Source organism: Spermophilus citellus (genome assembly GCF_964194105.1).
Source record: "Spermophilus citellus genome assembly, chromosome: 5".
Classification (NCBI taxonomy): domain Eukaryota; kingdom Metazoa; phylum Chordata; class Mammalia; order Rodentia; family Sciuridae; genus Spermophilus; species Spermophilus citellus.
Window position 1 is genome coordinate 42,904,618 of NC_138186.1, and position 26,731 is coordinate 42,931,348.

General features: G+C 35.6%; 1 pseudogene across 1 annotated transcript in view; it reads right to left on the reverse strand.

The window, feature by feature from the left end:
• Window positions 1-1,279: 1,279 nt before the first annotated feature.
• LOC308649349 (chromobox protein homolog 1-like) overlaps window positions 1,280-26,731 on the reverse strand; it is a 42,891-nt pseudogene continuing 17,439 nt past the window's right edge. The window contains exon 2 of the transcript in view: window positions 1,280-1,840. The product of the transcript in view is annotated as a chromobox protein homolog 1-like (transcript). The remainder of the gene's footprint in view (window positions 1,841-26,731) is intronic.

Genomic DNA, 26,731 nt, shown 5'->3' on the forward strand with positions numbered 1-26,731 from the left:
TGTAATGTTTTGAACAACCAACAATAAAATAATAAAAAAAAAATTTCAAGAAACCTAACACATACCTAGAAAGATTTTACAATGTAGTTCCAGATACAAGTCTAGATAATATCAGGAACTTTTGGATTTCAGACCACGTTGGGGTGTCAGTTAACTCATAAGATTTTTTTCCTTAAAACAAAACAAAAAAAAAATTTAAAAAATGTGTTTAAAGTGAACCACTACCCAATATGAAAGCTACTCTCCTGAGACCAGGGCTTTTGAAACCACTCAACCCTTAAATTGATTTAATGAAACTTATGCTGTCAGTGACTTAACCCTTCCACCAATGGTCTCAGAGTTCAAACTTAAAAAAGCAAGGGCTCTAAAAATTTACCTGGTCTTTCCCTAATCTTCCATCTCTTATACTCCCCCTCACCCCAGTACTTTAGCCAGTAACTTAGATGGATACGCTGATTTTATTGATAAATTTATAATTGTAAAAGAAAGGGTCTTTTTATCTAATTTCAAGAATTAGAACCTCTAAGATAGAATGATCTGCCCATTTATATTCTCTAATTAGAGACCTTCCCATTTCAGTCAGTTTCTATTTCCAAAATGGCAGCTTTGATAACTTATGAACTGGATTAGTTGTTTGTGGGGGAACAACATTAATTCAGGCAGGGAACACCTTGACTTATAGGTTTCAGGTATTCACAGCTTTGAAAAACAGTCTCTCTCAGTCCTCATCTATGGTGCCAATGACATTTTTTTTTTTCTTTTCTTTTTGGAGCAGGTAAAATATTCTGGGTGTAGAACCAAATCATAAATTACTTGTTCTTTCCATTATTTCACCATTTTCCCACTCAGGCCCCAAATTTTAATGAAAATGATCCTATTCATTTCCCTTCTTCCCTGCCCTATCCCTCAAACCTCAAATAGTACCGAAACTACACACATGCATGCTGAAAACATGCAGACGGCTGTGGGTTGTGGAGATATTATTTGAAGATCAACAGTATCTTTTTGCCTTCCCACACACTCAATTCTGCAAACATTTGTCCTTCATAGAAGTCTCTTTATTTTCTCAATATTAAGTGCAGAATGGGTTGCCTTCAACCCTGAGATGGGTGTGCAAACTATACAGCTTGGATCAGCTTAAAAGTACTTGAATTTCTGCAGGGCACAGAAACCAGACTGTCTCTTCAAAGGACATATTCTCAAGCCACCTTTATGGTGTCAAGACAAGTAGAACTTTTTCCCTCCCCACTTAACCCCACAGTCAGAGGTGACAGGACAGTTAATTCTTGTCATCTTTTTTGTTACCATTCTCCAAGGGGTAGGAATGCCACATCAGCCTTTCCTTATAGAAGTATTTGACAACATGTGAGCCTCTGACATTGGCTTTCTTGCCAAGAACCAGGTCAGCCTCTTCAGTTTTTCCATTTCATCACGAACATGAGCTCTCCACTGGAGTCTGGTGCTCCAATAATCTGCTCAGGCTCCAAGCCCCGGGGCTTTTCAGATACATCTCCTTTATCCTCAGAATCAGAATCAGTTTTAAGCTTGCCTCCCTCTGATTTGTCTGTCTCAAGGGCTGTTTTCTGTTACTGTAGAAACTCAGCAATGAGGTCTGGGCAGTCCAGGTCCTCTTCTCGTTCTCACGGGCTTGTTCTCATAATAGAAACTCTTCCACTTTAAGATTCCCTCCACTATGCCCCTTACAACCCACTAGACAACAAGAATTTTTTTTCCACCACATATTCTTCTTCCTCTTCTTCTAGTACCTCCTCTACTTTCTTTACTGTCCCCCCCACACACACACACACTGCCCTCCAGCTTTCTGGTATAAAGGGTGAGGCTGCTCAGAGCAGCACCCAAGAGTTTAGGAGGAATCAGTGTCATGCTCACATTGCAACAGGCCAGCTGAGGGAGTGGTGCCCAGGAAAACAAAAAGCAGGATGGCCAAGGTGGAACCACTAGCTGAAGTGGCATGCTGCAGGCCCTGGTCAGCTGCCCTCCCCACAGCTGAACAAAAGAGCCTCACACTCTCTCAAAAGTTTATCTTTCAACAAAACACCAGGTACCCAACAAATAGAGTGACCACAAATTTACTAGTCAAATGAGGTCAAAGAAATGGTAAGTTTGATACTCCCATTAGGATAGAGGTAAAATTGGATTGTCCTAGGCAAACCAGGATGCATAGTCATCCTACTGATAAGGAATGCAGGGAGAGAAAAGCTGGGAAGAGCAGCTCCTTCCTGTGCCAGGATTGCTCATTCCACCAAGGTTTTATTCTTCCCTTTATGCTTCAAGACTTACCTCCTACTTCACTTCTGTGATAGCTTTGAGGATACCATTGAGCCTTAAAGCCCCAAAGAAGCAATCACCATTATCTCTTTCTCAGACTTATGTATCTTTATTTGTGACCCCTCATGACATAGCACAGTGCCTAACTTCCAACAGACATTCGACAACCCCATTGAATTAACAAATCCATGAATGGAAATCAGCTTCTTAAGGATAGTGCATGTCTATCTGTAAGTGGAGCTGGATTGGATATCAGACCACAACCACCACTAACAGGTTGGTGGAAAGTCAATGCTCTCCTGGTTCTGAGCTTATTATCAGATTTAAAGGTCCTGACTTCTATATCTGAATTAATAACTTTCTGAACTGAAAAATTCCCAGGGAAATTGCATGGATTTAATTTATTTTTTTTCTTTTCTGTTATGATTTCCTATTTTAAAAAAACAAGAATTTTTACATTATTTCTGAAGGCAAGAATCCAGTAGCCCATCTTTCTAGCAGCCAATTGAGCTACCTGTTTCACTCTCCTCTGGAGCCTGGCAATTAACCACTGCAGGAATCCCTCTGGTCAGGCTTCTAGGAATGTTTTTAACACCAATACTTCTTCAATTTTCTGTGCTGAAGAGGTCTTCACACTTCATTAACCGAGTACCAACTGTGTAGCATAATCTCTTCTGCAAGTTTTTCTCAAACCTGCAGCATTTTAACCTTTAGACATTAGAAATCTATCACATAGGTGGTCTTTTTTTCTTGTTTTATTCTTCTGGGTTTTCTTTATTTCTTTTTCTTTCATTTTTTAATTTAATTTAATTTAATTTTTTATCAATCAACACCACATTAATTGTCCAGGAATCATCTCTTTTCCTAATAAGAGGGAAATCCCTCACCAAAAAAAAAAAAAAAAAAAGTAAACAACAATTTGTTACCTGATTTCTTTTTGAAGGGAATAGCTTATAAAACCTGAAAAATCATTTTCTTTAAGAATGTTAAGAGAAGCTTGAGAGTAGGAACCATTGTCTTATTATCTACCTACCATAGAACATAGTTGATACTGGATAAATACTGAGCACTCAATAGTAGTTAGACCTGAGATGTCTCATATGGAAACCACTAACTCAGGCGGCTGGTTCAAGGTAAGAAGTAATACAGTGAAAAATCAACTCCAAAATTTAGTATGTAAAATAAGGACTTAAAATATGTTATTTATAATTTTATATTGATTACATGTTCCAGTTGTTCTTTTCAGGTTTTTTTGGTCACAGCAGCAAAAACAAACAAACAAACAAACAAACAAAAAACAAACTCAAACATTTAACATACTTGCCAAGAACTTTGTGGCTTACTTATGGGCAATTAACATTATTAGGAAGGCCCTTTGTTCAAAAACTCTTTTACCTTACCTGCAACAAATAATGCTCAATACAACCTGGCCTGGCTTGCAAGCCTGTGGGTCATACTTGTGTTTCAATTAAGGAGAGGCATTTAATTCTTTTGGAAATTTCTTCAAGGCCTTAACCCATAGTAAACACATATTCCAAAGGCTACCTAGCTCTGCCATATAACACACTCAAAGTCTCAGAGTCAGATAACCAAACTTTCAAATGTGTCTCATCTCAAGATCACTTCTAGTCTCCAATGTAGGGTGTCTGTGGGTCATGAAAAGACTCTTCACTTGAGGGGTTCACATATAGCTGATAACTTCCAGGATATAAACACGAAGAAAGGAAAATCAATACTCTTTTTTAATTTCATTTCTTTTCTTCCTTCTACCAAAAGTAATCTTGTTTAGTCTTCATTGCCTTATTCTTTCTTCAGTTTATCTTCTTATTACCTCTTTGCCATTTGTACCTCAGACTAAATCTCTGAGATGCAGTCCTCAATTTGCTCATTGTGTTAGTTGAAAAACTTCAGAGGCTGTGCAGTTATCTTTCACATACGTGTCATTAATTTATTATCCACCTCTAATAATGCAGGCTCCCACACTTCAGCATGCATCATAATCACTGGAGTTTTATTAAAATTATTTTCTGAGTTGGCAGGTGTGGGATAGGGAAGGAGAATTTACATTCGTAACAATTTTCAAGGTGATGCTGATACTCTTTGCCCAAGGATCATACTGAGAATGGATAATAAGCAAAGCTGTTTGGGGTCATGATCATAACACCATATTTGAAATGATAAAAATGCTAATATTAATTTCTGCTTAATTATCTGGCTATTGCATTTCAATTAAGATGCCCAACATTAAGATTCTGATGACTTCACTAAACTGTGATGGTGTCAAGTCAACATCTAGTTTGGTCTATAAACCATGTAAAGACTGGTGGACTAGTTAAGGAATATTTTTTTAATGCTTTGTAATAAAGAATACCTGGATTCTGCAAAGGAATCCTTCTATATCTATTTCCAGGTGTCTGATGTGAGCTTACTAATTAAAATTTAGAATCTATAGAATGTTGCTTAGAACTGCAGGGATTTGTCATATTTGGATCAAAATAGGAAACCTTTTTAAAAAAATCCTGATAATCTTTCCACCATATTTAATATTTAACTTAATGAGAAAAAAGTACAAGAAGTACTAGTCTGTGTAATTTTTTGCCAATTCAGCTCTTCCAAAACATCACCATTTATTAAAGAGCCTGTAGGTTCAACATCACAGCCCACATGATCTTATTTCTTCATTGTTTCCATTTTTTACTTTTTGCCTCCTGTCTGTTACTTGTAAAGTTTTATGGTGACTCAGTTTCCAGTAATTTAGCAATTTATTGTTATTTCAGCAGAAGTTTGGATGAGAATTTGTAATTAGGTCCTATAACCCCTAAACCCCAATAAGGGATGTTAGTATTTTAAAACACTACCCTATGAAAACTGAGTTGCTTATAGGATTTATAATAAAAAATAAGGTACAGTACATGGAAAGTCATGGAGGAACATATTTTTCTAATATTTCTGTAATTGTGTGTTTGGGGATTTTCTTTCTTTTTTATCATTAGTTCTGGAATGGAGTATACCAACTGAAAACTTTATCATACTGACTGGTGGGTAGTAGTGCAGAATAAATTTAGTTGTCTATTAAATTAATTGTTGTCTAGCAATACCAAGAACTGAATGCATTCCTGTAAATAGAACTTCTCAATGTGGCCCATGTCCAGTCATTACTGATCCTTTGTGGGTTGTTTTAAGTGTGCCCAAGTCAACATTAATTTTCGAATGAATTAACACAGGGCTAATCTATATAGATTCCAGTTTAGAAAGTCAAAATGATCTTGTCAATGATGTAAATGGTGCTTCACCTTGCCAGTTTGTTTAGTTTTCCTCTATCTCCAAGCTGCTTGTATTCCTACCACCCAAATTATCCTTTCATTTTTTAAATGACTCATGTGTTCAAGGTTTTTTTAAAAAATGATGTCACAACCACCATTTTCTCCAAATTGTGATTATTAAATACAGCAACTCATGTACTCAGATAGCTAGTGCAGAGAGAAAAGAAGGGAGACAGTGAAAGAAAATTGGAAGTGTTAAGAATCTTATCCATTAGTCATATCATTTTCCCCTTGTTCTTATCACTGTATGAAGTCTGTGTGGTTATGTTTCTGAAGACAAAGAATAAACTAAAATTGAGCCCAGCATCTTACTGTTTAAGGAAAAGTGTGTTCTAATAAGCTGAATTACACCAGGTAAATATTATATTTATTCTATTTATTTTTTTCTGTTCATCTTACAACTATGGAATTAGAGATGGAGAATTGAATAACTGAAAAATGACAGTAAGAGGAATTAAGAGAAAATAACAGAAAAATGATGTTACCTCTTTCTTTAAGGAATAAAAGACATCCCAGGCTCAATGCACTTAGCTCTGAGCATAGAGAAGATTCCAGGTCACACAAACCCTCTGCCAGGTGGAGGATACTATTCCAGCATTTCTGAGTAGCAGAGCCAGAGTCTTTCAATAACTGAACCCATTGCAAAGGTTTCAGAGAAAACTGGGCTGAGCCAGAGAAGGGCAGGTGAGAATCCTGTTAGCACCTGGCAACCACATTTTCCCCTGGAGCATAGGAGCCATTGCCAGCAAATGGGTGGATTCCTTCTTCTGGGCTACAAAAACCCTAGGACCATCACGTTGCCATAAAAAGTTCTGATCTTGTCAATTGTAATTTTTATTTTCACTTTTTCTGTGGTGCTTAGTTTTGATCACCCTCATTAATTGGGGCCACATACTTTTACATAAATTTATACTTTGTGCTAAAAAAGAAAAAAAAATATAATGGAAGGTGAAATGTCTTTCTCTACAATTATCATTAACTGCTCTTTGAAAAATATTTTAATATGCAAGTATTATTTATTAATAATTTGAGGATAGAAACGTTTACACAAACATGTTACTACTTCTGAATGTTTCAAGGAGAATTAAGCAGATATCAATAAAATAAATTGAAGTAGTAACTGCATTGCTGTGGGTTTTCAGTCTAAAATAGTACATAGTAGTGCATAAGGAATGTAGCATTAACTGAATTTACATCCAGCTATAGTTTGGACACTATAATTATTCCAGTCTGTATGAGTCAGTGACTAGCAGGTGAAGGAGAAAATGTAGATTTCACCTAGATGTAAACACATCACATAATCCCACCCAGACAATTAACAAAACACATACTGTCTGGTTAGTTATCTGCTTAATTACATGCCAATTGCCTCTTATGATGTATGTACTCCAACTTTTCCATATTGGAGATGATAATTATTTCTGTACTCTTGAACACCAAGATCAAAGGCCAATGGATTTGCACTTGAAGCTGCTGAAATCAAGGAAAGCTGCTTTTCAAGGTGCCATTCTTCCATGATAGCATGCTCATGCATGTATTCTGTTGAATCCTTCATTCGTTATATACCATGTTCCTGAAATATTTCATAACCCATTTAACTCTCATCTTAAAACTTCTTCATGAGTATTCATGTTACAAATGCCTATAAGCATTCACTCTAAGTACTTAAACCTTCATGAAGGTACCAACTACACTAGGTTATGATTATTTTGTTGGAGCTGTTGCATTGTTAACAGCTTCTGTGGAAGGGTGACTTCTCCCCTGATAAGAAATGTTTACTGCCTTTTGTTCTGATGAGTAGGGCTTTAAACAGAATGGTTGTCCCCCACTCCTCTGAAGTTCCCATGTTGAATTCCTACCTCCAATAGTAAGTATTTGGGGATGGGTACTTTGGGAGGTAATTAAGTCATGAAAGTGGAGACCTCATGAGTGGAATTAGTGTCCTTATACAAAAAAAAAAATGAGATGATTTCTTTCAGACATTTGAAGGTATACAAGAAGGCAGCCATCTGCAAACAGGAAGAGAAAACTCTTCAAATGGTCTTGCACCTTAATCTTGTACTTTACAGCCTGCAAAATTGTGAGAAGTAAATGTTTGTTAATCCACATTGTTCAAGGAATTTGTAACAGCAATGAAAGCTAACTAGGACATGGAGTTAATGGTAAAACAGGGAAAATGTAGATGTTGGTGTTGAATGAATTATGTTTCTTTATTCAGATATCTAAGATTTGGCGAGAGACCTAAAGGCATTTTCACATGGTGGGCAGTAGTGATGTGAATGGAAAGAAAATTTGCACCAGTTTAGGAGACAGCAGTTGTAAACTGCACACCTTATCAAACTTCCACTTACTGAAGGATTGCAATAGCAATGCAAAAGCCAGTACTACAATAGTTAATTATTTTAGCAGCCCAATCAGGAGTGATAATAGGGGACTCCAGATTCAAAGAAGCTCAAAAGTCAGCAGGAATGCAGAATATCAGGAGTTGTCATAGTAGAGGCAAAGTGCTCATTACAGTGCAGCTAGCTGCTCTAACAACATTGTGTTAGCAAGTCAAGAAGGCAGGAAAGAGGGTTGACAGGTGATCTAGAATATGCATAACACAGTGACAAGGGGAACTCCAGACTCTGTGTTGGGCAACAGTAAATTATGTGAACAGAGTTGACTTTGATCACCAAGACAATGAGCATCTGAAATGTAATTTAGAGAACGGGAAATGGTTTGAGGACTTTGAATATTGTTCATTACCTGTTGTCTGAGGGGCTTGTGGAATTCCTTTAAGTGTTTGAAAAGAAAAGTTCTCCCACAATTTCCTGTTAATGCATTATCTAAAAGCCTTAACTTTATTCTTTATATTTTTAATGAACATGATCTAAGCCAAAGTAAGGACCAGAGGAAGGTATATGGAGATACTAAGGTGACTAAAAATTAATGTCTTGTTCAACCAACGTATTTTTTCAACTTTCTTTAAAATATTACTTTGTGTGTCAGGGGCAAAATGATTTCTATTGATAATATGATGCATTCTCTTTCTATGTTCAAGTTCCTTGTTATGTTAAAAAAAAGTATCTATTATGGTTGAATTTTTGAATACATAGGTTAACTGAAATACAAATTCCCTGTACCTTCTAGGTCTGATGATCCTTTTGTATTTTCTCCAGAGAGTTTTACTTTATTTAGTAAAATTATACAAAATTAAACATTTTAAATAACTCTCCCCAAGTAAGTTTCTCTACTTTTATTACAATGGAGGAACCGATCTTGCATGAAGGCTTCACTCTCTGTTGACTAATCTTTGTTATTCTTAGGGTTAGATTCTTTCTAGATGGATTCAGGATCAAATTTTATCAGGAAGCCTTAATATTAGGTAGATAATTCCCTGTCCTGTAAATAGAATTCTGTTCATTTAGTTTCAAAGTATATTTGCTTTCCTTGAAGGGTTAATCAAGAATAATGTGTTGCTACAGAACATAAACCAAAACTATCCAGTTAATTAAGATAAATCTGGAAATAAAAACAAAGTAAATTATAAATAACACCATCTGCAAAACAAGAAGGAAGCAGAAATTTTTGTTTCACTAGATTCCCACCACTGTCTTTTAAAATGTTCCATCCCTTCATTTATACTGATACATCACTTTAGAAGAGAGAGGTTATGATATAAAGAAATTCATTCAACTAACTCAAAAATATTGTAGTCTAACTTATTCCACTAACTTTAAAAAATCTGAGCAAAGGAGGATATGCACTATGTAAAATAACAAAACACATTTCTGAGAGGCTGAATTGGTCATTGTGCCATATTATTATTCATGTGACAAACACTCTCAAATATACAAGTCTGGCCCTCTGTGGTAGATACAACACCAGAGCAGAAGAGAAAGTTCCTAATTATCTTTGCCAAGGACACTGCTGGATTGTTTGTTTCCTGTTGTTCTGATATTACAATCATCAAGCAATCTTCAGATTTAATTTGACTATCCATGTAGCTTTTCCACAGAGAGAAAATTTGCTAACCAATAAATGCAGACATTCAGTATACTAGAAATATTTTACTATAAATTAGTAAATTTTAATTCCAGGGTCAAAGGGGTTTAGCTCAGTACTAGAACTCTTGCCTCGCATGAAAAAGCTCTGGGTTCAATCCCCAGCACCACACCAAAAAATAAATAAAAATAAAATAAATTAATTCCAATTTTACCTATCAGTCCCTTGAGCTTGGTTGGCTTGAATCTATCCCAGGGAATCTGATTAATTCTCAGTACTTTGATAAAACTGAATTTTTCATCACTCAAACCTGAGAATGAGATGTTGAAATAATGACCCAACTGAGGTGGTGCTTTGGAGGGGGTCCGATGATATTAAAGAACTGAATTAAAGTAATGTTGGAAATGGCGGCAAATAATCTACACCATAAAAAAAAATCCTTAGGAAGTAAAATCAATGCATCTGAATCTGCATTTTCTAGAACACAAACAATACTTTAATATAGTTATGGGGAAATTCATAAATATATGGATGCTGTATAATGTTGGGAAGATATATAAAATAGCCATCTCTTTTATTAATGCAGTACTCTTTAACTGCACTTTAAGCAAACAGGTGCTTTGTTCCATTATGGTTGCTATAACAAAATATACAGTAAGTAGTTTATAAACAACAGAAATTTATTTCTTACCAACATGGAGACTAAGAAGTGCAAGATCAAGAAACCAGCAGATTCAGTGAGGGTCCACAATCTGGCTCATAGAGCAGTTCCCTCAGGTCTTTTTTATGGGGGCACTAGCTCCATTCATGAAGGTGGAGACCTCATCATCAAATTATCCCCCAAACACCAACAACTAAAGCTGTCATCCTGGGGGTAGGATTTCAAATATGCATTTTGGGAGGACACAAATGACCAAAAAGAGTGTACTTACACATGATGACATTATACATTGTCACCAGCAACCAGTGGATAACAGGCAGAGGTTCTGACAAGGAAGAGTCAACATGGACCAAGCTGGATGAGAACCACAGGCTTTCCATTGGTCCCTAAGAAGGGAAAAGCCAAAAATGAACTTCTGAGGGATGAGGCTGAGAGTGACAATAGTGAAAGACCAGAACTGAAACAGATGGCCAGTATTAAAAACCTGAGTGAAAAATATCACTGTAATCCTAAGTGAACTGTGAAGCATGCATGATATTCATGCACTTGATTTTCTTATCAGACTTCAATAGAGACTATCATCTTCGAGTGCCCAGACTTTTCCTGTCCTCTTAGGACAAATTGGTGTGTGGTAATTAATTTCATGTGTTATCTTGACTGGACCATAGGATGTCCTGAAATTTGGTCAAATATTATTCTGGGTATTTTGGTGATGTTTTGGGATGACATTTGAATAGATAGACTGAGTAAAGTAGATTGTCCTCCCTAATATGAGTGGATCTTATCCAATCAATTAGAAAAAAATAAGGACTATAACAAAAAGATTTGGTAAGAACTTCCTCTTCCTTAATTTTTGAGCTAAAATATTGGTCTTCCTGGGTTTTGAACTAGGCTAGGACTGTACATTGGCTTTCTTGTGATTTTAGTTTTCTGATTACAGATCATTGGATAGCTCAGCTTTCCAAATCATATGTGATAATTTCATATACTAAAGCAGTCTGTCTCTTTCTCTCTAAACAGACATAGGTAGATTTAAAGATAGGGATGCCAAAGATATTGCCTTTATTGAAGGATATGGGGTCTTCAGATCTCTATCTATATATGTATCTAGGGATATCTATCTATCTATGTATCTAGGGTTATCTATCTATCTATCTATCTATCTATCTATCTATCTATCATCTATCTATCATCTATCTCTCTATCATATATCATCTACCCAATTCTTATTGGGTCTGTGTCTCTGCCCTAATGCATACTCTGCTACCAAGATGTAGAGTGTAGTGCAACACTGATCTAAACACATGGTATTGGCTTTGGAACTAGGTAATGGGTACAGGCTGGAAAAGTTTACAGTACATACAAGAAATATGGATGTGAAGGATATAAAGGTTGTTAAGAACAATTTTTGTTAGTCTTGGATTGAAATGAAGAAAATATTACTAGAACATGTAGGGAAAGTTAACCTTTCAATAAAGTGGCAAAGAACTTGACTGAAATATGTTTTAGTTTTTTATGGAAGGTAGAACTTGTGATGAAAAATGGATACTTCACTGAGGAGATTTATAAGCGAGTATTGAAGAAGCAGCTCTGTTACTCCTGACTCCTTATGGTAAAATGTGGTAAGAGAGAGAGAGACAAACTGAAAAATAATTTGTTAATCGGGAAGGCACTTAAAGATTTAAAAATTTTCTGCCTATCCATATCCCCAAAAGTTAGAAAACATGTTTAGAAAAAAATTATGGAATTATCACTTGCTAGAGACTTTGTGAGATTACATATGTAACAACATTGGCAGTTTTAATTGAAGGTGATAGAGATGGTACAAAATGAAGGATGGCTATCATACTGCTTAGATTTGACAGGATGATAGAGCTATTTGGTTACAAGTATGCTGTTCTTCTTAAGAATTTTTAATTATATATATATATATATATATATATATATATATATATATATATATAACAGTAGACTATATTTTGATATATTATACATACATGGAGTGTAACTTCCCATTCTTGTGGTTGTACATGATGTGGACTAACATTGGTCATATATTCATCTATGAACATAAAAAAAGAAAGTCAAGTCCAATTCATTCTACTGTCTTTCCTATTCTCATTCCCCCTCGCTTCTCTTTATTCCCCTTTGTCTAATAAAGTATGCTGTCATATAAGAAGAAGAAAAAAAGACTCTGAAGGGGATTCAGATGTCAGGGCCACTACATCAGTTTCAACAGACTGCCGCTGCTGCTTCAGTGGGCTTGGGAGTCAGGAGATTGAGCCAAAGAGGATTATTTTTGAGCCTTCAGATTTAATGAAATTTGCTTTCCTAGGTTTTAGATTTTCCTGAAACTTGTCATCATTTTCTTTCTTCCAGTTTATCCCTTTGGGAATAGGAATGTCTACGCTATGCCTGTCTTAGCATGAGTTTGAAAGCCAGAATAACTTGTCTGTTTTACAGCAAGGAAATTATGCCTCAAGATGAATGAATCAATCCTCAAGTCTTGCCTGGTCTGATTAAAATGATATTCAGGTGACACTTTGGACTTCAGATATTAACATTATTTCTGAAACAGGCAAAGACTCTTAGGAGTCATAGGAAAAAAATAATGCATTTTGAATGTGAGATGAATTCAGGGATGACAGGGTAGACACATTTGATAATGAATGGTGTCCCCATTTCTAAATTTATACTGAGTCTCTAACACTAAATATGATGGTATATGGAGGTGGGGCCTTGGGGGAATATTATGTTCCTATGAAGTCACATGGTGGGACCCTCATGATGGGATTAGTGCCATATTATGAAGAGACACCAGACAGCCTGCTGTCTACCTTTTCCTACCATGTGATGATGCAGAGAGAAGGCACCCATCTGCAAGCCAAGAACACAGCCCTAACCAGAATCAAACCATTTTGGTACCTTGATGTTGGATTTCTAATCTCCAGGCTTGCATGACAATAAATTTCAGTTGTTTAAGGTACTCAGTCTATGGTAGCTTATGGTAATGGTAGCCTGAGTTGGCCAAGACCAGGTGACATTGTAGGAGAACTGGACCTGCAATACTGAATTTCAGAGGACAAGAATAAGTAAAAACATAGATTCAGAAATTATCAGGAAAGAATGAGAATCACAACTATCTATTAATGTTCATCTAAAAAAGTAGAGCCAAGATCTGTATAGGCAGGAGACATGGCACAAAAAGAAAAAGTTTAAGACCAGAAACAAGCTTAAGATGTGTTGAAGAATAGGAAGTCAAACAGCAAGCTGGAAAGGACAGTTTCTGAAGGAAGATATAAAGGCTCAAAACTCAGACTTATGCCACATATGGAAAGATGATGTATACATTTTGAGGTACTATGCATTGTCTGGTTTTACAGCCTTGGGGATAAGTTTATACTAATACTCACATTTGCTTTTTCCATACTACTTCTTGGAAGTAAAGCAGTTGGCACATTAACCCATTTCATCACATACTCACAGAACTATGTATAGTATATAATATGTAATTATATATGAACTAAATATGGTATATAATATGTAATTATATAAGAACATGATTATAACATAGTTACAATATTAATTAACATTTTAATTTAACAGATTGAGCCTTTCATTTCAGTCAGGCACATTAAAATTGTCAATTTTGTTGAAATAATTGCATAATTAAAATTTTGGGACTTAATGGGTTAAAGTCTTTTCATTAGCTTGCTTTGAACATGAGTGAGACCTGCAACTTTCTTCTTACTAGTGGAATATGGATAAAGTGAGAAAGAACACCTCCGTGATTATATTATTCTAAGAGTAGACAATAAAACAGTTTGTTACTATAAAGGTGAAAACTCTCCAGAGAGTTTCTGCTCTTCAAAAGTTTTCTTAAGTTCTCTATAAAATTACCTTACAATTTACATTTACTAAAGTTGGAGATGACATGTGATAATAGAAATGCCAATCATGTGCACACTGTCCGTCATTCTACTGGAAGCCTTTTGGCCTTGGAAGACACACACACACACACACACACACACACACACACACACACACACACTTAAATTTATTTGGTACAAAGTTCTGATGAGGGAAAAAAAGAGAGAGATACTATTTTGTTTACAGAAATTGTAGGTGTCTTCAAAGAGATGGTGCATCTTGAGGAATAAGATCAAATGGGAAGAGTGAGAAGGACCTTTGGGGAGTCTGTGCCAAACTTAATAGTCTCACATAAGATACATTTCTCTTATACATAGATACATAAATCAACAAGAAATGTGGTCTTTATAGAAGGATTCTTGTAAGAGCAGGGTATATGGAATTGTACCTCAGAAATAGTAACCTTTCACAAAATCAGGATTATATGCTGGATTTCTGTTCTTGTGACTAAAAGGCTCAGGGGTCACTCCAGATAAACTGGGCTAATTAGGCTGCAGAAAATAACCACGCAAGAGACACAAATACCTTTTTCTTTGGGGTTGCTGTGACAGCTCTTCTGACTTTAAGGGTCTGAAGGAAGAGAGAGAGAGCACTCGCTGACACCTTTTATTGAGTAGAAGCTATTCAAATGAGGCAAGGGGTCAGGTTTCAGGGGGTGAGTCTATCTTCATGATGTCCACTGTCAGCAGATTGACTGACACCTGGGTAGGCCACACCCAAGGGCACAGTAAGAGAAGGGGACACACACAAGGCACTTCCATGGAAGATTCTATCCTAAACAGGGCAAGGGGTTATATTACAAAGAAACAGGTGACTATAGCTTCACCCATGGGGCTGTAGCAAGACACACCCATGCATGAGACACCGACCCTCAAACCCAAGAAGGGTGGGGAAAGCTCTGCCACATTTCTGTGACTGAGCACCTCAGCACCCAGCCGGGGAGTGTGACTCAGTCATGTGCAAGGTTGGTCTCCTACAATTATGTATATTTTTCATTCTTTTCTCTCTGTCCTTTTGCCCTCCCTGACATGACACATCTGATCATCAATACTTACCTGTGTCAGTAAACATGCCCATGTGCACACACTTTTATTTTAACCTACTCTACTCTCTAAATATTCAAAAGAATACAAAGTATCAGTTTTCTAACAAACTATTAAGATGGTGTGGGGTGTGTAATACTTAGCAATTGAGGCAGGAGATCAAGAAACTTCTTCTTAATTCTTCCTAATCTTACTAACAGCTTTCTTGCTTTACTTATTTTTACACTGTAACTTTACCATGGAAAACAAGGGTGGACGACCATTTTACATTGACAATGAGAGTGTTCCCTTAGCTTCCCATTAGTGGTACTCAAGTGAACCTCTGTAATATTAGTGAAATACTGGAATTTATACTTCTTTTTCTTTTTTATTTTTATTTACACACACAAGCCTTCTTTAATGCAAACTTCCATTTAAAGAAAGGTTACTGGGACTAGGGCTGTAGCTCAGAGGTAGAGTGCTCACCTAGCACAGTGAGGCACTGGGTTCACTCTTTAGCACCACATAAAAACAAACAAGTAAAATAAAGTTAAAAAAACTCTTTAAAAAATAAAAAGGGTTACTTTTCTATAATTGTCGCTTCTAATATTATATCATATTATACTTCAACTATATAGACAATAATATAATTAAAGTTATAGGCAAATAATGTATCCCTTTTACTTTTGTTTATACCCTGCGAAAAATAAAAAAGAAAGATGAAATGCCCCTCACCAATGGGACCCTCTGAGTCTTAAGGACAAAAATATTTGAAATTAAAAAGCATGAAAATTGAAATGTATTTACATTTTTCTTGTTAAATATCTTGGTATACACTCTTCATTTAAAATTTAACTTTAAGGAATTGCTTTTTTAAGCAACATATTCACCAAATTTATACAGAAATTGAATTATACTGTTTATATATTTTACTCTGATGCATTAATAAAACACAACTTGAAATCATGCATTTATGCAGGAATTTAATGGAAACTGTTAAAGAATAATTCTTAGTCTGGAGTCACTGAGTGTGCCTTTTTATTTGTCAGCCCTCTTAAAAGAATACAAGGTTACAAGTGCAGTTTTCATTAGTGAGGAAAATACACAAAGAATCTCAGCTCCTGTTCCTTTTGTACTACATACCCTTCTGGCTCAAATTCACCAAATAACCAACTGGCTTCGTGATTTGGAAGGCAATATTATGTATTTTCAGTTAATAGCAAACATCTTTCTGTAAGAAATACTCACTCCAACCACCATGTTTCTACTCCATCACCTCTCCCACCATCCTGAATATAGCTGGTGGTACCAGTGCGGGCATCTATCTACTCCTAGATGAACCAATTATTACTTTTCTATCTTAAATTTGAGAGATTTGTAGTGTCTGGTTAGATAAACTAACAAAAGTAAAATTTAAAGAAATTCTTAGGATTATTTAAAGCATTACATAGCTCATGATATATCATCTTTCATACATTTGACTCAAATTGTGTTTTGAGCTCCCATTTTCACCCCAAATACAGATTGCAGAATCACATCTGTTACATATTCACATTTTTACATAATGCCATATAAAAAAAAACTCAGAGCCTCACAAATGCCAGACAAGTGCTCTACCACTGAGCTTCAGCCCCAAACCAATAGGAGGCATTTTAAAATACATATATTTAGTTACCTTATGAAGTCAACGGAAGTGAAATATAACCTTAACTGAACTATTATTTTGTAATAAAAAATATTAATTAGCCATAAGAAGTGAAAAGTTTATCTTCTAGATGTACTGATAAATACAATAAAATGTTGGAAAAAAAATTCTTAGGAATCCTTTTTTTCCCCATATGTACATGAAGAATCAGAACAAAGCATGCAAGCAAAGAAAATGGATCCAAAATGGGGAGAAAAGATTGAGAGATGAAAAAGGTGCACTATCTCAGTTTCTGATGACTTTCTAGTTACTAGTTCCACTCATGGCTCTAGCTATAAGGGTCAGCTCTCTGACTTTGGTTCCCATGAAAGAGTCAAGGTTTCATCAAATATATTTAAGTATTTTACTTATGCTAACTTCAGTTTCTTTCTGCTCCTTATAATCCAAAACAGTCATGACTAAAACATTTCTTACGTCTCTTTCAAGTGAAAATAAAAAGTTCCCATGGTGGACTAATAAAATTAATTTTCCAGGAACTAAATGGAAAACTCAATTTATATCACTGATATTATAGATAGATGTAATAATAGGTAGGTGGATAGATAGACCATGCTCCAGTCTATTGTGCTAATTTGGGGCCTTCAATCAAATATTATTAGTTCTTTTTCATATTTGTACCACCAAAAACTTTATAAAATGTATTTGTATTTCATTATCTAATTAATGATAAAAATATTAAACATAATATATCCTAAAACAAAAGTCTATATCACACAACTGAAAATATCCTTTAGTTATCAACATTATGTTCATCAACTTTTTTCTGGTGTGTTTTCCTTAAATATCTATATCTTTATCTTTTATCATTAAAACCACATCCTTCAAGTTCAGAATATCAATTTCTATATACTCTCATATCCATGCCTATAATTCCTCATACCCTTCTATGATATTACCTTTATATTTAGATATTAATTATCACATGATTTCCTTCTACACACACACACATACTCAATCTATATTGAAGCCTAAACCTATAATTGTACATATATATGTGTATATATTACACATAATTTCAAATTTAATAGACACTGATAAAATTCTTGCTAAAACACAGTTGCATTAGGCCAATAGCATTCATCTGATATAATGATTTTAAGAAAGAGGAACAATATTCATCATGACTTACACTTAGGTGAAGTTTATCTTTGCTTTTTCCTTTTCAATTTATAGACATCTATTTTCCTTATTATTGATACTCTATTTCTCTTCCTACCAACACAAACATCTTCCTTCAAATTTTGACAATTCAAAGATGTTTTGCCAACCCTATGAATATGTTGTGATCTGTTCTTTCTTCAGCAAATTCAGCCCTATTTGGGGAACAGATGAGTGATCCAGCCAGGTTTCCACTATTAAAAGTGCTCCATGTACAGAAACATTGCAAAGAGAAAACAACACTACTTCCCTTCAGCAATATTTTGATTTCTGGATATAACACGGAGCTACAATACTGGTTAACTTATATCTGCAGGCCATGATTACTACATTCAGACCAGGTAAATCCATGGTGTTTGATCAAGGCACAGTTTTATTAAAAGTCAGTTAAGCTGGCCCTTGAACGTGCTAGGCTATCACTGTACCACTGAGCCACAACTCTAGACCTGCCCTCCTGTATCTTCAGCAAATTTTTGTAGATACAAATCTGTGTTTACATTTTTGCAACCTCAAAACGTCAAGACTTTTGTGATTTGTCCTAGGCTTACTACAGGGACCTACTAGCACATCCTACAACTTTCAGTTGAAATTTTTTCTTGTATCTGTTAGGTAGCATATTATTTAATGACTCTTCAAATCTTATTTATCTATTACTACTGTATATGACCCTAACTCTCTTCAGATTAAAGTAAAAATTTTTACCTTCATATGTTATCTTTAAGTTTGCATTTCTACTCCCACTGAAGCTATTCCACAGATTTTTAACAAGCCAGCTCAATTTCCTCCTACATAGTATTTACCTAGCTAAAAATTCTGTATCATACCTGTATGACAAGCTTCAGTCATTGCTGAAGTCAAATAATCAAATGACTTACTATTTGTCAAACAATACTGTAAGGTATTTTCATAGATCAACTCTTATTCCTTATAACCCTATGCAGCTGGCATTGTTGTTCACATTTTTCAGGTGAGGACAGAGATACTAAGAAGTAGCTTACCCAAGATCATCCAGTTAATTTATGATAGAATTCAGATATTAAGCATATGTGTCTACTTCAAGAAACTATGCTCTTAATATTTACTCGAAAAAAGAATTGCTTTCATCTCTCTGTGAACATTTTCATAATTTAAATCCATTAGTTTCTATTTAGATATTAATTATCACATGATTTCCAACTTTTATGTATTGATTTAAATTGACTGTGGTTATCCAAAGTAGATCTGAGATGCTGCTACGTGATCATATGTTCATTTTTGGTTAAGCTTCACATTTTATTAAACATATATTTTGGGTAGCAAGAAAACTCAGTAATGAAGAATATACTCATTTTCTAGTAGCTTAGTGTATTAGTCAGCTTTCCTTTACTACAACAAGATGCCTGGGACTGCTAATTTTATAAAAAGAAGTTTTAACTCACAGATTTGGAAGTTGAAAGTCCAAATAAGCATAGAACAGATTTTGGTAAGAGCCCTGTAGCAGATAGCAGAGTGCATGTGGGAAGAAGAATCATATCTCAGAACAGGCAGCAGAGCAACTCAGTGGTCAGGCTCACAGTTTATAACAACTTTCTCTTGCAAGAATCCACTCCAAGACAACTCATTCCCTTCCAAGGGCAGTACCTTCAGTGATTAAGTTCCTCCCACTAGGCTCCACCTTTTAAAGGTCACTTTATTTCATTACTTCCAAACTGAGGACCAAGCTTCTAACATCTGGATCCTTGCAGGACAGACCAAATCCAAACCCTAGGGTAGAGGAGAATGTGTATCTGAAGAGAGACATTTAGACTTTTGTCTTTAAATTTTTTCCCATTGCTCAGGGTTCAAAAGTTCATGTGGGCTGGGGATGTGGCTAAAGCGGTAATGTACCCACCTGGTATGCACAGGGCACTGGGTTCGATCCTCAGCACCACATAAAAATAAAATAAAGATATTGTGTCCACCAAAAACTGAAAAATAAATATTAAAAAAAGTTATCTCTCTCTTTAAAAAAAAAGTTCATGTGTATACACTTCAAGACTTAATTCAGTAAGAGTCTCAGATCATTGCAAATCTTTAATTTTGTTAGTTTGGGATAACATTTAGAACTAGTTAAGAATGGAGGAGCAGGCTGTCGTAGGTAACATCTTAAAGGAGATCTACCAGTACCACTATTCTGCCCTTAATAGTTTGTAAGAAAAGCATTTAGTATATTTTAATGCCTCATAAATATTCAGAGAATAAATTAATTAATATATAGGAAGGTTCTACTTTGGAATAAGGGAGCGTAATGTGTATGCAAGAAGGAGAGAGGAGAAAGAGTAAAATCCCTGAATTTCACTTCAGGGATTCTTTTTCAATAGCTTAATCATATCATTATGTAAATATAGATATATTTATATTCTATTTCTGGGTTACATATATTCTATTTTGAGTTATATTAACTAGCAAATGAGCATAATTGATTTCATAGTTTGCAATGATTTATGCTTGTGATTGACACATATCTTTGATAGGCTGTAATTTGGACACAGAAAACTGTCACTTTATTCATAAATATATGGGATGTACAATTTTTATTATAGACTGGATGCTTTAAAATAAAAACAAAAAGATTCTCTTTATATTTTAAGTTCTAATTCAAAGGAGTTCACAGTGCCTGTTAATAATAGTATTTTCTGTGTAACACCCACTTTGTCTTTAATATCACGTTGAATGGGATATAGCCAAAGAATAATCTGCTTCTGTCCTTAGGAGATTTTCACTTCAATAAGACAAAACCATTACACAATTCTCTTTCTCTTTGAAAACAACTCACATGAACTGACAAACATATCTGTACTCTCTATACATCCACTCACTTGTTTGTTGGCATCAGGTAACATAGTTATACCTATCTCACTTGCATTTGGCACCTGAACATTTGAGAGTGGAATTGGTTTCATAAATGTGGAGAGAAACAACTATGTACAGAAGTAAAACCTGAGTCATTTTTAGAAGGCCCAGTGTGTAAGTCAGCTTTCCAAGCTATGACTAAATACTAAAGAAAATCAACCCAATGAAGGAAAGATTTATTTTGGCTCATGGTTTCAGAGGTTTTAGTGCATGATCATTTGGCTCAAAGCTTTAAGCCTGTGGTAAGGAAGAACATGGCAGGGAGGATGATATAAATCAGACTATTCACCTCATGGAAGCAGATAGAAGAAGAGGGAGGAGTTTGGGAACAAAATATACCTTTACAGGAATGCTTCCAGTGACTGACTTCCTCCTCCTAAAGTTTCCACCACCTCCAAATAGCCCTCTAAGTTATGGATACATCGATGGATTAATTCATAGATGAGGTCAGAACTCTCATGAGCCAATCACTTCTCAAATGTTGCCCCTCTGAACACTGCTGCACCAAGAATCAAGCCTTCAATACATCAGCTTTTGGGGGACATTTTATATTCAAAAACAACTAATAAAAGAAGAGAGAGGAAATGTAGCCATTTACAAAACTTTGATTAGTAAACAATTAATAGTAATTATGGCAAAAATCATAATTACTATTACTAAAAAAATTACTAAAAAAATCATAGAATATATAAATATCATGAATCAGGCAGATTGATGAGGCTCTAGAGTATGAGAACAGTTAACCTAAATTTGCCAGGGAGTTTGAGTTTTGTGAAGAGACATTTCCTGTGTAAAGGAAGACGTGAGAAAAGGAATTCTCAAAGCACCTGGAGAGCTCTTATTATTCTGAAGAGTTAGGCCCTGACGCATGTTCACAGACTAAGGAAAGTATGAGAAAGTCCAGAAGTATCTGAGTATGTTTAATGGGACTGAAGAAGGACTATGCAGAGGATTCAGGGGAAAATAAAATGGAGAGAAGGAAATAAATAAAAAAATAAGCCGAGAGAAGGAAATGGGAAAGATGCATGTGAATTGGTAAAAAGAGCACAAGTGACAGGAAGGGCAATATTTACTTTACCACAATTGGGCACATTCATGGTTCGGTGAGGACATCATGATCAAACTGGACTAGAAGGTGGTGGGGTCAGTGTCCAGGGAGTGTGACATAGAACAGTCAGGACTCAGAAACTGAAAAGAAGGGGTCTACTCCTTTGGGACTAGGTGTATACTAGGTGCCTCTGAATTGTCATACCTTATTTCCTCTCAATAAATGCCTTTCTCTTCCTCTCTGGAACAATCTTATTTGTAAAACCCTCGTTGGGCCTAATTGTTTCTTTAGTATTTCACAAACATTTACCTAAAAGTAACACTGCTTACAATTAATATAAGCCAACTTTAGAAAAAAAAAATTGCCCTTGAATATACAACTTTCATCCTCCTGACCAAGAGGGCCTTGATGTTCCCTTAGCTTCACTAAACTTGAGACAGCCTTCTTCTTGATGATCCTCTGACCTGCCTTCTCCTGGAATAGTTACTTTAGAAAATTCTTAAGTGTAATTCTTTTTCTCTGCCCTTTTGAAGTACATATAAATCTTCTCCCAGTCTCTTGACAATTTTGAAACCCAGGAATATCTTTCTCAAAGACTTGAAAATTGTCTCTTTGAAAAATAATCATGAAGGAAGAAAGGGATATTATCTCTCTCAGTCTATGTGAGATGTTGAGAGCCTAACTTCAGAGGGCATCATTAGCCAACACAGATGACCTGATCACAGAATGAAGCATTTACAAACTCAGAAATAGCCATACATTCCTTTGACTAACCAACCACCTTTATCCAGTGTCCCTCAGAACTTTCCACCAGCTCAACCCAGAATTTCAAAAGCATCTGGCCTTTTGTTTTAGTGAAATTGAGTTCAATCTCCCTTTCCTATTGTGACAGTTTTTAATGAGTCTTCTTTGTCTGTTTAACTGTGTCTAATGAAAGTTTTCTTTGTCCTGTGTAATAAAAATAGCATGAAGAAAGGTAAAAATACATGCCCAGTGAAGACGGACTACAACTTAAGCATCTACTGTGTACAGAAAGCTACACTAAATGCTTTTATTCATAATCTCATGTAACTATTACAATATTAAATTCTATAAGGAAGGTGTAATCTGTCCTATTTTTTATGAATAAATAATAAGTTTGAGAAGGCTGATTCATGGAGAGAAACTAAGTAAGATGTCCAATATAAAAAACAGAGATTATAGTAATATGGAGAAGGTCTAGGATACTAATCTTGGTTTCTTTCCCTAAAACATACTTTTTTTCCTACTATTAATAAAGTATTTGCATAATGTTTCCCAAAGTACTTTTGCACTTACTAAATATTCCTTTCCTAAATTTTATGAAAATTAGATTATTCTAAATGTTTTATAGATAACTATATTAAAGTCAAGCTGGAAAGTAATTTGCCCATGGATAGATAGGGATTGTTAGAACAGAAAGTTATAAGTTCTATATTCTTTCATTTATGTCTTTTTGAGAAAATTTAGCGAAACAGAAGCTTCAGGTCTCAGCAATTAATGAAAAAGTGGAAGGAAAAAAGAGATTGTGTGGGCTAGGGGCATTCAAGCCTTTAGGCAGTCATTGCAGCTGGCATCAGAGATGAGAAGAGGGGAACAAATATTTCCATACCTACTACCATAAGGTTTGAATTAAGTATGCACTTTATTGTCTTACTGTATTAACATAAAGATGGATTTCCACACCTGTTTGATAAAACAGCACAATGAGATATTATTCTTCATTGCTTAATTGTTTGTTTTACTAGTTTTAAGGCTTACTGATTTGTAACCTTAAACCAGAATATATTTGATACAGAAAACTACGTTGGTATGAATGTTTACTGAAGGAAACTGTTCGCTTAAAGTTGTAAACTATCTGTGCCAAAGGAGGTTCATCTTACCTGCCAGCATTGATAATCAGCTTACTCTGACCTAACTGAAATTGCTCTAATTATCTACAATTGTTTAAAAGAACTGCGTAGAAATTCTCAACATCAAGATTATTAGCTGAAGGCAAATTGTTCTTTATAAAAATGCATTTTACAAGTAAAATGGAAATTATAAGCTTTTCCAAAAAGACACATGGACCTTTCAAGTAAAGGTAATTGGGAAAAGTTGAATGAGGGGACAAAGTACAAAAGCAGCAGGCAGGGTTAGAAAAATCAACCAAGGATGGTGAAGTTCTCTGAGGCCAGCAAAGAGCTATCACTCTTCTATTTCAGAAGAGTTAAGAAGGGGAGCATTTGCACACACACCCAGAGGAGAGCTGTAGCCATGGATGGTGCTGTGCTGCTAGGCAGGAACTATGGTCTCGGGCAGGTAAGTGCAGCTTACCTGTCAAACACAGGCTTATCATGAAAGGACACAGGAAGTAAACATCCTTCACTCTTCTAGCTCTCTTATGGTCTACTGATAATTTCCACAAATCCAACCCAACCAGAAGCCAGAGTGCAAGGTAATCTATTGATCCATCTGGAAAAATCTGCATCTGAGGGCAAAGGACTTGGCATAGAAGGTAGCGAACAGATATCGAGAAACAGAATAAAATATATTTCTTTTGTTCCTTAATATCCATCCTAATTCTTTGCCCAGATAAAAACTGTGCCCTCAATTCAGAGGATATGCAGGGCCTTACCAGCAGTGGACAAAAATGGTGGTGTTGGTGGGGTGGGGATAATTACCATATACATAGCTCCCTCCCTTTTGTAGGTGGTTACAATTTTTGAAAAAGCTTTCTATAACAAGCAAAGCTTCATTCTCCCACACCTATTTCATGTTCTCCTTATTCTCTGCTTACCATTATCATAGTTGGACAATCTGCGGAGACCAAATATTTTATTTCTGTGTGAGCTAAGTACTTGCTGATCTTTATTGGGTCACTGCAGTTCTTCATTGACAGAGTCCTAAAGAAGTCCTAAGAGAAATACTAATGAATATGTAAGCTAGTTCTATATATAGTCCCTTATACCCACTATAAAAATTCAACCCAATTTCTCCTTATTAATTTAAGTCAACCTCCCTGGCCAATGAGCCTCTGTCTGCCTGTTGTTCAGTGGCAGGGAAAACTACAAATTGCCAAGAAGTAATGTCAACTTCCATACTAATGAAAAATAATAACTATTGTTGCCGGTGGAAGCAACTCCTTCCTTGTACACTAGGTTCTCCAAACCAACCAAACCCCAAATCACAAAGTGTAGAAAATTTTTAAAAATCCCTTAAATAGGATATCCTGCTATTTATGGAGAAAGCAACACAATATATGGACTGCTGGTTGAAGACAATCATTACTTTATATCACATGGCACCACAGCTGAACAGGGCGTTGTCTCCCAGCTGGCTTTTAAAGTGGACACTCACTAGTAATTCCACTATTCTATCTGCATTTCTTTTGTGCAGTGGAACACACTTCAGGGTTTATTTCATAATTGTGAAAGTCAATGAATGGTGGCATCAGCATAAGTCTTATAAGCAGTAAAGTTAAGTCAGTATGTGCTCCTATAATTCAGCCATAAGCTCTCCCTTTCTAGACCTAGCCCCACACTTCTCCATGTGGCTGTGTTGAACTCTTAATAATTCTTACTGTGGGCTCAGAAGCCATGAGGTCCTGAAGAGAAACACTATCTATTTGTGAAGGAATTCTGAAATCACTGAAAGACATTTTATCTGGTAGAAGACTGGCCCTGGGACAGGGTGAACAGGGAAGAGGCTGTATCCACAGTAAAAATTCCTGGAATTCAACATTCTTAAACCTTAAACCTGGGTATATTCATCTGCCTCTCTCTCACATCTCAGGCTCCCATTTGTTCCCCATAAGTATCCTTTGACAATTTGTGCTGAAATTATACCCTGAAGTTATCATACTGTAGTGTGACCTTAACTTGGTCCTCAAACACGTCTACCATTGAGCTCCAGGACATAAGCAACTTCTTCAAAGCTACCATAGGAATTTTTGTTCACCTATTCATGTTCTGAGTTGGGCATTCAGGTTATCAGTTTGTCATTTTCCTTTTGTTTTGTCGTGACGTTTGTGATGTTTGTGGTCTGAGCTTCCAGATTCTGGTGGAGGAACACAATGTCAATGCAAGTCCTAGAAAGAAGGCACTTCCTCTTTGTCTGAACTATCTCCCCTGGCATTCCCCTGCTGCTTCACAAATTCATAATTGTGATAGTGATTGGCCAGAGTTTGAAGTTGTGTGGCAAAGATCTTGTTGATGGAGTCTATACATCTGGAACATACAGCAGGGTGGGGTAAGAGAGAGTTGAGAACTAACAGTTGTATAATAGTCTAAAATATGACATGAGATTTAATCTGAAACAATGATCATGATTATTAAACCCATGTTACTTAACTATGTCAATGTTTTCTTATTGTGTTGTAAAGATTCATTTAGGTAAATTTATTTGATTTTTTTGTTGTTGTTGCTTACTTTCAGATCTTACTGAAAACTTTTTAAATGAAATAATTAAATAACTAGTTAGCAGGGCAAGGTAAGCTAATAGTTTTCAATATCATAGCTTTTGCTAGTTCTCAACATGTGCTATTAAATCAATTTTGGATTTTTTACATGCCATATTTTACTTAGGAATATAAATGGAGATAAAAATAAAAGTCAGTGTGAGTAGCTGCTAAAACAGGAGATGGCATAGGAAAGTAGAAAGGCTTCTATTCTCATTAGCACTTTTCTGACACTTTGAGATTTGGGAGTTATGTTCCTTTTGTAGCTACTAAAATTGTCA